This window comes from Oreochromis aureus, linkage group 5, assembly GCF_013358895.1.
Source record: "Oreochromis aureus strain Israel breed Guangdong linkage group 5, ZZ_aureus, whole genome shotgun sequence".
Classification (NCBI taxonomy): Eukaryota; Metazoa; Chordata; class Actinopteri; order Cichliformes; family Cichlidae; genus Oreochromis; species Oreochromis aureus.
This window is the reverse complement of record NC_052946.1, coordinates 24,873,025-24,885,152: the sequence shown is the minus strand read 5'-3', so window position 1 is coordinate 24,885,152 and position 12,128 is coordinate 24,873,025.

Below are 12,128 nucleotides of genomic sequence, written 5' to 3'. Positions count from 1 at the left end.
TGAAAAAAAGAGTGAATAGTCATATCTTTATGACAACTACCAAAAGGCTAAAGGAAGTATATGGGTCTTATAACTGCTACAGAGAAAAAATAGCATTAAGTAGTCTTTATTTCAGTGTGTATACAAAGAAATAATGTAAAGTCAATATTTCCTTCTTCCAAGCGAGTACTTGATTTAAACATGATAATCACAATATTTTTATAAGCTTGTTTACACATACCAAGAAGAAGCCTGGTGACATTAGCTAATGCCCGTGGGTGAAAGTCTAGAAAGTGATGGCTAACAGTTAGTTTAATCAGCCAACAAGATACTCAGATAAGTAATGCTGGATGCGACAGCAATAGTCAATAGTTCCCTGAGGCGTTTTCTTTTTATGCCATTACAGATTCTGATTGTATCCAGAGTAGATCAGCAGACGTCTTTGTGAGTAGCCTTGTTACCACAACAAATAGGGCTGCTTGTGTGCGCACAGGGGGAAGCAACCAGAGGGCTGACTGGTGGGGTGGGTGTAGGGACAACCACAATTCAGAGCGTGACCAGTTTAATATGTAGGGCAACCTTAATGTCATGCCCGTGGGTTGATGGTGAAAAAGGCATGGCGTGCTGACAGATTTCATGTGGGAGTGCAGGTTCGAAGTTCATCATGCTTGTTAGGTTAGAGAAAACGTTCACAAACTCCAAAAGTGCCACAAAGGTCAGAGCGAGATGATGGCCCGAGACAGGGTGCTAACATGAGATCCCTGAGAAAATGACAAAATTTGTGGTTACCCTGCTCCAAATGGTATTTGTTTATGTGCAGCTGACAATGGCTGTGGTTAGCTGTAGGAGTTATGAGTCTTGTCTGTCAAGATGTAAAGAAAAAAAGGTGAATGATATCATCCCGAAATGACATGCAGTCTGCAGAGGTAGGAGTTTGGGGTGGATGGATGGATCACTAAAAATGTCAAATTTTTATAACAAGAGACCTCTGTTTCTTTTAAATTTCCAAGCATCAGCAAAAATTGGTTTGTTAATTATAACCACAATCATTGCCTATGTTAACATGGTTGGCCAAGTATTGTAACTATGACGACAAAGACTCCCAATCTTAAAGCCAATCTGCAAAATTTTTCTAAAACTGTCAAAGTTGTGTTGGTACCTTAATTTTATAGCACCCATAGCATGCTGTTATAAAACAAATTAATTATTAAATAGATATTAATTCTCAGTGCCAAAAGACTATTTTAGTAAAGTTTTCTGAATTATCCACCTATTCAAAATGCTTAAATATAGTAATCTAAATCAGCAAAAGACTTCTAGGTGCGCATGTATCCTGAATGTCATAATCCTAGTTTTTACATTCATCCTGCTGAACATCGCATTGCTCTCGTCTGCTTTTGTCTCAGTGAAGGCTCAGTTTCTCCATTTGCCAAAATATAAGAAACTCTTTGCTTCCTGTCCTGTTTGTAATGCATGGCTCCACACAGCACCTTTTAGGAATTTGGGGGATTTTTGCAAGAAGACAGATTTGACAAGAAGACACCTGCAAGCAATACAAAATTAATCATGATTTTCATGTTCTCATTTCTTAGGGGGGGGTCTACTGGTGTGTCTCAGTTATGCAACCTTCGGCATCACTGGGACAGGTACCCACTTGCCAATTGTCAATATGCAGGCTTACCGTTATGGTATTATGTTTTTCTAACCCGTACACCTAGTTTTGAGTGCCTAATCCTAACCAAGCAGAATTTAGAGCCTAAACAACGACAACACACAGCTGCAAAAGGTGTGTTGCAACCTGCAACTTGTGCTACCGTTACCACCCAGGCCAAATTCTTTTGAGAGGTTCTAAAATGGGATTATTAATATAACTATAGCTGCTGCATTAAGATACCAACTCCTAAAGACAGTCACTGGTAAGATATGACCCAAAATTATGAGAAACTGTTGCATTTCTTTCTTCTGTCTTGTCTTGGTGTGACTTACCTGATCCCTTAAGACCCCATAAGACCATACGACTTGATGCATGCATAGAAATATAATTTAGTATTCAAGATTTTTGTGTGTGTGGTATGTGAGCGTCTTCAGTCAATGCTACTGCTACAATTTCTTCTCTATATGCTCCTTTAGCCCATGCATTTGTGTGATCCTCCCTCATGCAGACTTGATGAAAGAAGGGCATCCCAAATAATGCTGTGATAAAAGAAGCCAGTGGACACTGGAGGAAGGAAGTAATCAGGCAGTAAAAAAGATTAAAATGCAGCTACAGGTAAACACACGCTAACCTGCATGTGCTCTGACGCACTGAAGTGCAGGGCCTTAAAATTACATATTTTACATGTAAGAAGGATGAGGGAGAGAGTGATGCTGATAATATCAGCGTGTCAGCAGCTCTCTCTCGCCACGGTGGGCTGTCAGACATGAACAAGGTCTCCCTCCCTTCCTCTCGCTCGTATGCTGCACTGCAGGTGAGTGTCAGGCTTAAGCTTCATTAATATTAAAAATTGAACCCAGCAGCAGGCAGCGAGCACAGCTGTGGCTGAGAGCTCATTGTGGGTGAGTTGGAGAACTCTTCCAGCTGTGTCAGTGGAGATAAAGGGCTATGAAAGACTGCGAGAGCTGGGAACAGCAAAGGGCTGGGGAAGGTGCCGAAACAATCTTTGTTTCGATCTGTGAAGTGTCAACAAAATGATCCAGTTACCAAACAGCCAAAGAAACCAACTGTCACTTAAGACTCATTTAAAAAAAATGCAGTGCAACTGGAAATACCCACACAAAAGCAGAGGAATTCACTGTCAGGGGTTTAGCCAGGTCCCTGTGAATGTACAGTAAATGTGCCCATCTCTCCTACCTGACTTTCTCTATTAACAAGAAGTGACATTAAAGATGTGGCTGATTTCCTACATGGCCCTGGCAGTCGCTTTGCATTACCAGAAATGACAGGTGATTAAAGGAGGGAGGCAGAGAGTAGTATCGTACTGAGTGACAGTCAGATGAGGGAAAAGCAAGGAAGGCAACAACCTGTGAGAGGCGGGAGCTTGATTACTTGATCGTTTGCTCTTCGTGGATGCTGTGAATACATGCAGGCTACCCAGTACCATTTAATGAGAAAAAGATGCAGATGCCGATAGTCCAGCTGAGTATCTATTAGCACTTGAAAAAAAAAAACTGTTGAAAGAATTTTATGTCAGCTTGCTGTTTAATTCACTGCTGTACCTTAAATGTGTCAATATCTGTGCAGTGAAGCCAACAACACTTAACACCCCAGAGGAATGAAAACTCTGCCATTTATAGGCTTGTAGCATTTTTGCTGTTGGAATTCAGTATTTGTACTTCACATTTAACCATAAAATAATGTATAAATTCCATGGATATGTAATGCTGATGTGTATCATCATTGTTTAAGCTTATGATACCTTTTCTTATTTCACCTTAATTGTAATAGGCATGCAATCTTGCCTGCTACACTAAATGAAACAATAATTCTAAGTAAAAAGCAACTGAGTATTTAAAATTCAAAGGTTTATTTATTCAAATAATCAAATTAAAATCTGCATTTTGGGCAAATATTTTTTGAGTGTGGCTGGCTAATTTGGTGGCTTGTAAGAAGCATCCCGCCGTCTTTCTCCACTCCACCAAATAGCCACTTCCTGACATTTAAATATTTGAAAATGATTGTTTGGATAATGAGTAGCTTCCACTCCCCCCTCCCCCCCCAAAAAAACCTTTACTACTGGGATGTAAAAGAAATGTGCCTGCTGAGGGTCTTTGTGCCTCAGGGGGAGCTGCATGTGGGGTTTCTCGTCGTGTTTTCCGGAAGGGATTAGTAAATTTATTGTGATTACTGATGCATTGTGTTCAACCGCTCTTTAACATCTCTTGCTGCAGTCACTAGGGTCTGCTGCACCTGAGGCATGTCACCCCCAGCTTCCCCCATCTCAACTAAATTGTCGCCAAGCTCTTAAACTTCAACTAATTAATTGGCATGTTTTACTAAATGAAAACGCTTCACCCATATAGTTAGAACATTTTAAAGAAACGCAACAAAACAAGCATGCCTCTTAACACTTCCCTTACATATCCACTTACATAACATCAGTTAGGTAAGTAAGTAGGGAAGGGTGAAGGGTCATGTCAAAGCCAAGTGACCCAGGTCCTGAGTGTCTCAGGAGGGAATGCTCAGCATGGTGTTCTGGAGTAGCTCATGTTGCAATGATGTCTAAAAGTCATAATCCCTCAGGAAAAGAAGGCAAATATCACATCCACTGTTGAGCCCTTTCTGACCCTTCAGCCAATGTGATGAAATCTTCAAGGCCATTATTTTTCCCTTAGTGACCTCCCAATAAATCCAGTGTGCCCTGTCCTAAACATATATACAATATCAATATCTTTATTTAATTTCGATAGTCATAAATCTATTGCTATGCTCAACAGCAGTGTACATCAGTGCAAGGGTGTAAGTAGAGAATTGAACTGTCGGGTATTAAGTGCACTGTGCACTCATTAGTTATTAGGAGTAAAACACATGCTAAGAGGATTTGCCGGTATTAGTGAAGAAATCTGATCATTCTCCCTCATTATTAAGAAACCGATTGCTTAATATTTCATGGGGGTTTTTTACATTTTGTTATTCTTATTGTTGTGATGCTACTAGTTCATTATTTTTCTAGTACATTAATCTAACAAATGAATAACTTCTACCTCTTTTGTATTAAATAATGAGAACCAGAAAAAAACTACTGATGAGCTAAAGATGACAAAAGGATGGAAATCAGTTAAGAATGCAAACAAGCACTGCGACCTAATTATCTGCCCAATTGCAGCAACAAGTCTTAACAAACAGCTGGAATCCAGGTGTTGCAGCAGTCACATGATGACAAACAGAGAGCCGTATAGCCTGGAAGCACTCTGTTTAGTGCTGCAGTTTGACATGTTTGGGAAAAGTCAAAGGAAGCAACTCCACATGAGCTGCATATCAGCAGCATCTGAGTTGAGTCGGGTTAAATACGCATTTCAAGTGGTGAATGATGTCAGAATTGAGTGTTTACAACAACCAGACCTCCAGGGAAATATGGATTGTTCACAGCAGTGGGACAACACTCTCCTTGCCCAGTGATTGCACTGATTTTTTTCATGTTCAGCAACAGATTGCAAAACGTTGCAGGAACCAACTGGTCACTCAAAAGTTGAAAGTGCAACATTCCCAAACTCTATGTGACCACTTTCAGTCTCAAGGCAATTGCACGGGTCGCCTGGTGGGAAACAACCTGTCTCCAAACAACTGTGTTCTGTCTCAGTCTGACTGCAGTCACTCTCAGACTGGTGAAGGTTTGCAAATAACTGCCACTGAATTTATAAACGCAGTCTGCAACCATGAGCACAACTCATCTCCAGTGGGCTCAACCTAACTAGTTGCCAACTGGTATTTTATTTCCTATATAAAAGCAAGGTTGCTAACTGGCCATTTTACTTAACAGTTAAATTGCCATCAAGCAGCAACGACGTCACTATTTATGAAGGAATTTCTGAATGTCTGTTTCAAATCTATGACATTTAGGCTGAACTCTGAATTGAAGTAGTTTATATTTAATTTCTGATTAATATGAATTTGTGCATATGTGGATTTACAGTTTTTGTAAATTTTATCACAGTTAATTATCATATTATCACAAACAGATTACATGTAATTGCCAGTTTGGTCCCCCATTCTATCACAAACTGATAGTAATCTAGTCAACATTGACTCCGTCTTGACGCACCAAAGTGGTTTTGAAAACGGCAGCTGACTGTGAGTGGTGACAGACCTGGTTCCCGTCTTAAAAGTAGCAATTTAAAAGGCAACAAGCTCACAATAATTTTGGTTGTTTCATGGCCTCCAATCACTGTTTTCCTTAGTGTGACTGTAGCATGCAAAGGCTGCATGGGCCTTTGGTTTTGGAGATGGCAACGCCTTAGCAAGCCAAAGGCAGCCTTAACTGCCTTTGGCTTTTATCATGCAGGATACATGAAGCATGACATACTGCATGCTGGTCAGAGTACAGCATGGATTAAATGTGGGAGACATCATACTTCTGCAGGAGTTGTCACAAATCAAAATGCTGAAGTAAGTTTTAAACGCTGCCACACATTCCCTGGACCCATCCACAGCTCTGTAAATAGCCCAAACCATTTCCATCTTTTGCCAAAACTATTTCTCAATTTTACCAGCCTCATATTTAGACGTAATTCAAATTGACTTAGAATTACGTCAACCGGCGTGTCAGAGATTGCTGAGAATCCATATCTGCTTCGAGTGAACCTAGCACAGCCTTGACTAGCATGCTTGTCAAAGTGAGCCATCCGTGGCTCCTGTCCTGGGCATCATGCCACAGGTCTATTGCTGGAGACATGAACTCTTGGGAATGTTGGGATAAACAGTAGGTCACTGTATGATTAGAGCACATGCTCTTTTTTCTACTAGACAACACCAAAAAGAGGAAACGGCAGAATAAGGAGAAGCCTAGAAACAGTGCATCTTAAATATAGCTTTTAGTAAGCTGCAATCAGAATTTTCCCCCAAACACAAAAGATTTTAGGTTATGGGGGAAACATTGCTGCGTAAGCAAAAATTCAATGAAGTTATCTCTGCAGCAAACTGTTTTTTGTTTTTGTTTTTTTAAAACTGGTTTTATTAATGATTTCTTGCTATTCTTGGAGAATACCAAGAAAATAGCCCTCCTTGTGAAGAAATATAAAAATCTATAGTCTGTAAAGTCTGTCTGGAAATTGAGGCTACGGCCTACAAGCACTTAGTTTAATAGGCTATCAAGACATGTCTTGATGCATGCTCAATCATCCAGGTAAGGAAATCCCAGAAAGTTGATTCTGTTTATCTGGACGTAGCGTTTTCAGTGGGAGAAACATTTCGTCACTCATTCAGTGACTTCTTCAGTCTCAGCTGACTGCAGGTTTCCCCAATCTTATAAACAGTACATCTGCATAATGAAACTAGGCCAAGGCCATTTACGAGAAAAGGGAAAGGGAAAGGGGAAAGGCCATCTCTGAATCAAGGAGGGGGCCTAAGGGTACATCTTTCACCATCTTACAATGCTGTGATTGCAGCCATTCCCCAACTCTCTGTGAATGGTACTCATGGCCATTGATCAGTTGTCATTGATCAGTGGCTGTTGGTCAATGGTAATTACAATTTGCATATTAATGATCAAGAAACTGACCTCACATCCCATTGTTCATCAGTGGTGCTGGTTTCAGTCATTATGCAAAGAAACTGTTTATAAGGCTGGAGAAACCTGCTGTCAGCTGAGGAGTCTGAGAAGCTGAGAAGTCACTTGGATGAGTGACGAAATGTTTTTCCCACTGAAAATTCTACAGGGTGGGCCATTTATATGGATACACCATAATAAAATGGGAATGGTTGGTGATATTAAAGTCCTGTTTGTGGCACATTAGTATATGTGAGGGGGCAAACTCCTCAAGATGGGTGGTGACCATGGTGGCCATTTAGAAGTCGGCCATCTCGGATACAACTTTTGTTTTTTCAATAGGAAGAGGGCCATGTGACACATCAAACTTATTGGTAATGTCACAAGAAAAACAATGGTGTGCTAGGTTTCAACGTAACTTTATTCTTGGAAACAACTAGCTTGGCTCAGCTACAGTAAGACTGTAGAAAAAATCATAGTTGGAGTTAAAACATCAGACCCCAGTGTGCTTAAACAGGAGATCTTTTAAAAATGCACATATGTAATGAGTTGGAAATGACAGACCTGTCTCACCATTGCCTTAAACAGATGCTAAAGGACATCTTGTGCATAATTTGTGGCTTTTTCCCCCTCAGCCTGTAGCCAGTGAAACATATGACATGTCACTTTGCTAACTGTTTCATTTACAGGAGGGGGACACCTGTCAATACCTTCCTGATGCCCAAGAAAAAATTAGTTTAAAAAATCAAAAGGACTAAGCATGAATCCGTATGAATAAATCTAGTGTCAATAACATAAACCCACTACTTCATTACAGTGTCTGGGAGCTCCTGTGTGACAGTGCTGACAAACAACATGAAAAAAGTGATGTAATAAAAAACGATGAAAAAAAGACCAGCACACAAATCCTATGAAACTATAGATGTGCTAATAACTGAAACATGTTAGCAGTTAGGTTGAGGGATACCTATAAACACATCCACAATATTCAAAGTGGAAAGGAAACTGAGTGCATGCAGGAAGCGCAAGAACAGAGCGCATATAGAAGAGTAGATTTATTTAATAATAAGTAGTATAGATCTGTGTCCCTGTGAGTGAAGGAGTATTACTCCTTATGCTTTACATTTTAAGAGTGCACTATGTGAAAATGTTATCAAGTTCAACGGCAAAGGCATGCTCAACCATGAGAAAACTGTTTTGATTATTCAGGATCTTTTGAGTAAAAATGTGTACAGGGTAGGGGACACGGCCTTTGAGGCAGCCACACAGCCTCAAACAAGAGGCAAAAGAAACAGCCTGGAAGCACCTGCCTTTTAACACAGCAGGTGTTTTGTTTTTTGTTTTTTTTTTCTCCTTCAAGTTGGATGTGCTTGTGGGTTTCTGTGATTGGCAACCCAGAGGTGAGAGGTTTGACAGAGGCTGGGGGGGCGCACGTAAGTCTGGCCGGACCCACTTGGTATGCTGTGAGCTCTCAAGGGGCAGAGAGAGAGGACGGGGTTTCAGTCTCGGCTAATCTGGCTGGCAGATGACTGACGTCTCCCCGTCCATCAAAGTGTGACCTGGGGCATACTTTTAATGAGATCCATTCCACATGACAGGCGCCACCTCTCCCTAGGCTGTCTGCCTGATCGCCTCCTCTGTTCCAATCAGATTGCTGTCTACATGTGTTGCTGCTTTATGTACAATGTGTCTCTCCGTGCGCACGAGCACAAGTGTATGTGTGGAGGAGTGTGTACTGAAAATGTTTTAGAAAAGGAAGCTATGTTGAGACCTCCAACGAAAACTGAATTAACTTGTCAAACTCAGCACCAGCCTGTCAGCTGCCTGTGTTTAAATCCACTTTTCAAGTTCAGTGTTGTTTCCAGTAGCATCTCATTTTATTTGAAAATGAGCTTGTCAGCTTTATAAAGCAGTGCATGTTTATGCCCTTACAGCCACTGCAACATCACACAGACTAGAGATACAAAACAGTTCACATTGTGTAACTGCTAGATCTGTCTTTAGTATTATTAATTACTATTCAGCAGTATTATCTGTCAACCATACTTTATGCTAATAACATACCGAAACATGTTCACGCTGGATGAACTGACTTAGGCTGTTCATTTGTGTCAGAAACACATTGAGTTTGGCGGTTGTGCAACCTCTGGAGCACATACTGCAAAGAAAAATGCTCGGACTCAGACAGACTGAGAAAGAAACAATGAAATAATATATGCAGTATGTACACACGAGAAGAGACACATGGAGTGTGGGATTTTGGCAAATCCAGTATTGCTCAATATATTCATCAACTATCACTCAGCTCAGAAGATGGTATCCATGTGGTGTAAAATAATTGAATAAATGTGTCTCCTCTGTCTGGGTTAGAAGCAACAATCCACAAATGACAGATACATACAAACTGCGGAAAACACAGCCTCCGTCCATTTCATTACAAATCTGAAACCACGGAGACAAATTATCTGGCCGACATGGTTGCACAGAGAAGACAATGGGGTTAGCTTTCTTTGGCTGGCAACTACTGGAACAACAGCTTCTTTTTGCAGAATCAAGAGCCAGATGTGCCCATTACTGGCAGCTGTCTGAGGCTGGACACTATCCCCAGTGGCAGACCATAAAACTGTCAACATGTTGTAAAGCTCAGGTTTAATGTTGATAAAGCAACTGATATGATATTTTAGGTTTTACCAAACTAAATGTTTTTCTTTTCTGAGTACAGTTTTGCACTGGTCTTTCTGCACTGCTCCAAAAACAAGATGAACCACAGCTGTAAGGAAAGCAAAATCAGCTGTAATTTGAACATGAATGACTAATCATCATCATCAGTGCTGCAAACAATTTTTTTTGTCAAATGTGTGAGACAAACTGGTAATTTGAGTGTGAGGAGGAGGGGGGCATTGATGGGAAAGCAGACACGATAAGAAGCGATAAGACTGAGCGACTTTCTTCTGGGATTGGATGTGGAGCCACTGACAGTTGTGACATCCTTGCAACATTTCCACAGTTAATTAAATTGCTAACTAAGCCTCGCAGAAAAAACATAGTTAAGAATATGCTCTTGATCTTCCATGCTGTCTCCAGACAACTTACTACAGGATCTTTACCAACACAACTGGTGCTGGCAGTTTGAGGAACAGATGTCCAGACAGATTTGTTGTCCTTCTGCAGAGCTGAAGCCCATTGTTACATGTGACCAAACAGCACCTTCATGTTAGACAGAAAAAAGGTTCTCTTATCATCGCAAGTCACTATATCTGCTTCAACTGATCGTAGCACATTCAGACTCATGAATGCCTTTGTCTTCTGGAAATCATTTAATCTTTTGCTTTTTTCCCAGCCATTCATCTCTGATACTTTAGAGTCTATGGTTTTCATCAAGATGGATTTCATTAAGGTTTTTTTGTTTGTTTGATTTTTTTTTAATTTAGGTGTCTCATGGCAACAGGCTCTCAGTTTAGGCAGTGAGGAGAATCTGAAATAGCTAAATTAGTGCTTTGTTTGCTATTGTTGTGTTTGCTTGGCATCTCACTTTCTTCTTGTCTTTCATGAACACAGATACACATGCAAAGTCCTTCTCTATTTCTCCCTTACATACGCACACACACACACAACTGTTTGGTCCCCATCTCTCCTATGTCATTTTGAATTCTTGAGCCACCTGTTTCACAGCCTCATCAGGGCGAGTGATGACAGGAGGATGAGATGGGGAGGGGTGGGTGAGGGAAGGGTGAAGGACAAGGGACTCAGCATAGTCCAGAGTAGAGTAATTGCAAAAGCGAGATCAAAAAATTCAAGTGTCATAAATATATATATATTTGTATCCAAACCTTCAACCCTGTACCAGTATGGGCCTGTCCTTGTTAGTCAGACGTTGTAAACAAGAGTCGATAGCCATGCCAGCTGCTCCGTGACTCCGTATATGCACAGTGGAGCTTTAAGCTTAATGCTGTCATCAGTATGCTAACATGCTAGAAGCAACAACGGTACCATGCTGTTGCAAGTATGGATTACCATGATAATTTTAATTTAGGGCCTGAAATGCTGAAGTTGTATTGTAGCAAAACTCCAAATGTATTGCAATAAATTCATTTTACTTTCAATCATTACTAAAGGGGATCTATTATGCTCTTCCTTATTTTCATACGTACTGTTAAAGTGGCAGATGGTTATATTAATCGTGGTCAAAGCTGCAAATGATGAGACAGCAGGAAATGCAGGAAATCATTCTGAGCCACTTGACTTTAGATGGTTTCCTTTTTTATATACTTGGTTCACTTTGATATTAGATACAAAGTATTTCTAATATGTTAATCCAGACCCAGGAACACAGAACCATCTATGAGCACAGCAGCACCACCAACTTCTGGTGGAAGCTTTCTGTTTACGAGGGGCAATCAATAAGAAGAAAGCTTACTTAAAAGGAAGGGGATTAAAGATAAATTAGCTTGTTTCAGATAGTGGATGAACTGAAGAGCTGCAAAAGTCCCAGTACAAGATAAACAGGAAGCTTTCCTAGTACAGTCCAAGGATATAGATAAGAATACAATTAAGTGTAATAAATAGGTAAATATGTATGGTAGTTGGAAATAAATGTAATATTTCTCTTTGCTCTCATTTCTTTTCTCTGTGTTCATGGCCTATTCCCTTATTTGGACCCCAATATACGCTGAACTGCTTGCTTTTTGCTAGATTGAATAGTATGCTATATAATAGTCCTCCATCCCAGTTTTACATACTGCCCCTTTTCCCTCTGCTAGCTTGGCAGCATAGAGAATGAGAAAAATGAGGACCTCCATCCTAGTTTTGTCTTCGTCTCTCAGTAGCTGAAAGAAGCTTCAAAAAGAAAGAAATGGATTAATAAATTTGCACAATTACTTTTTTTCTCCTTAAGTAATTAAAAACATCCATCATCCATCCATCCATCCATCCATCTAACATTTAGCC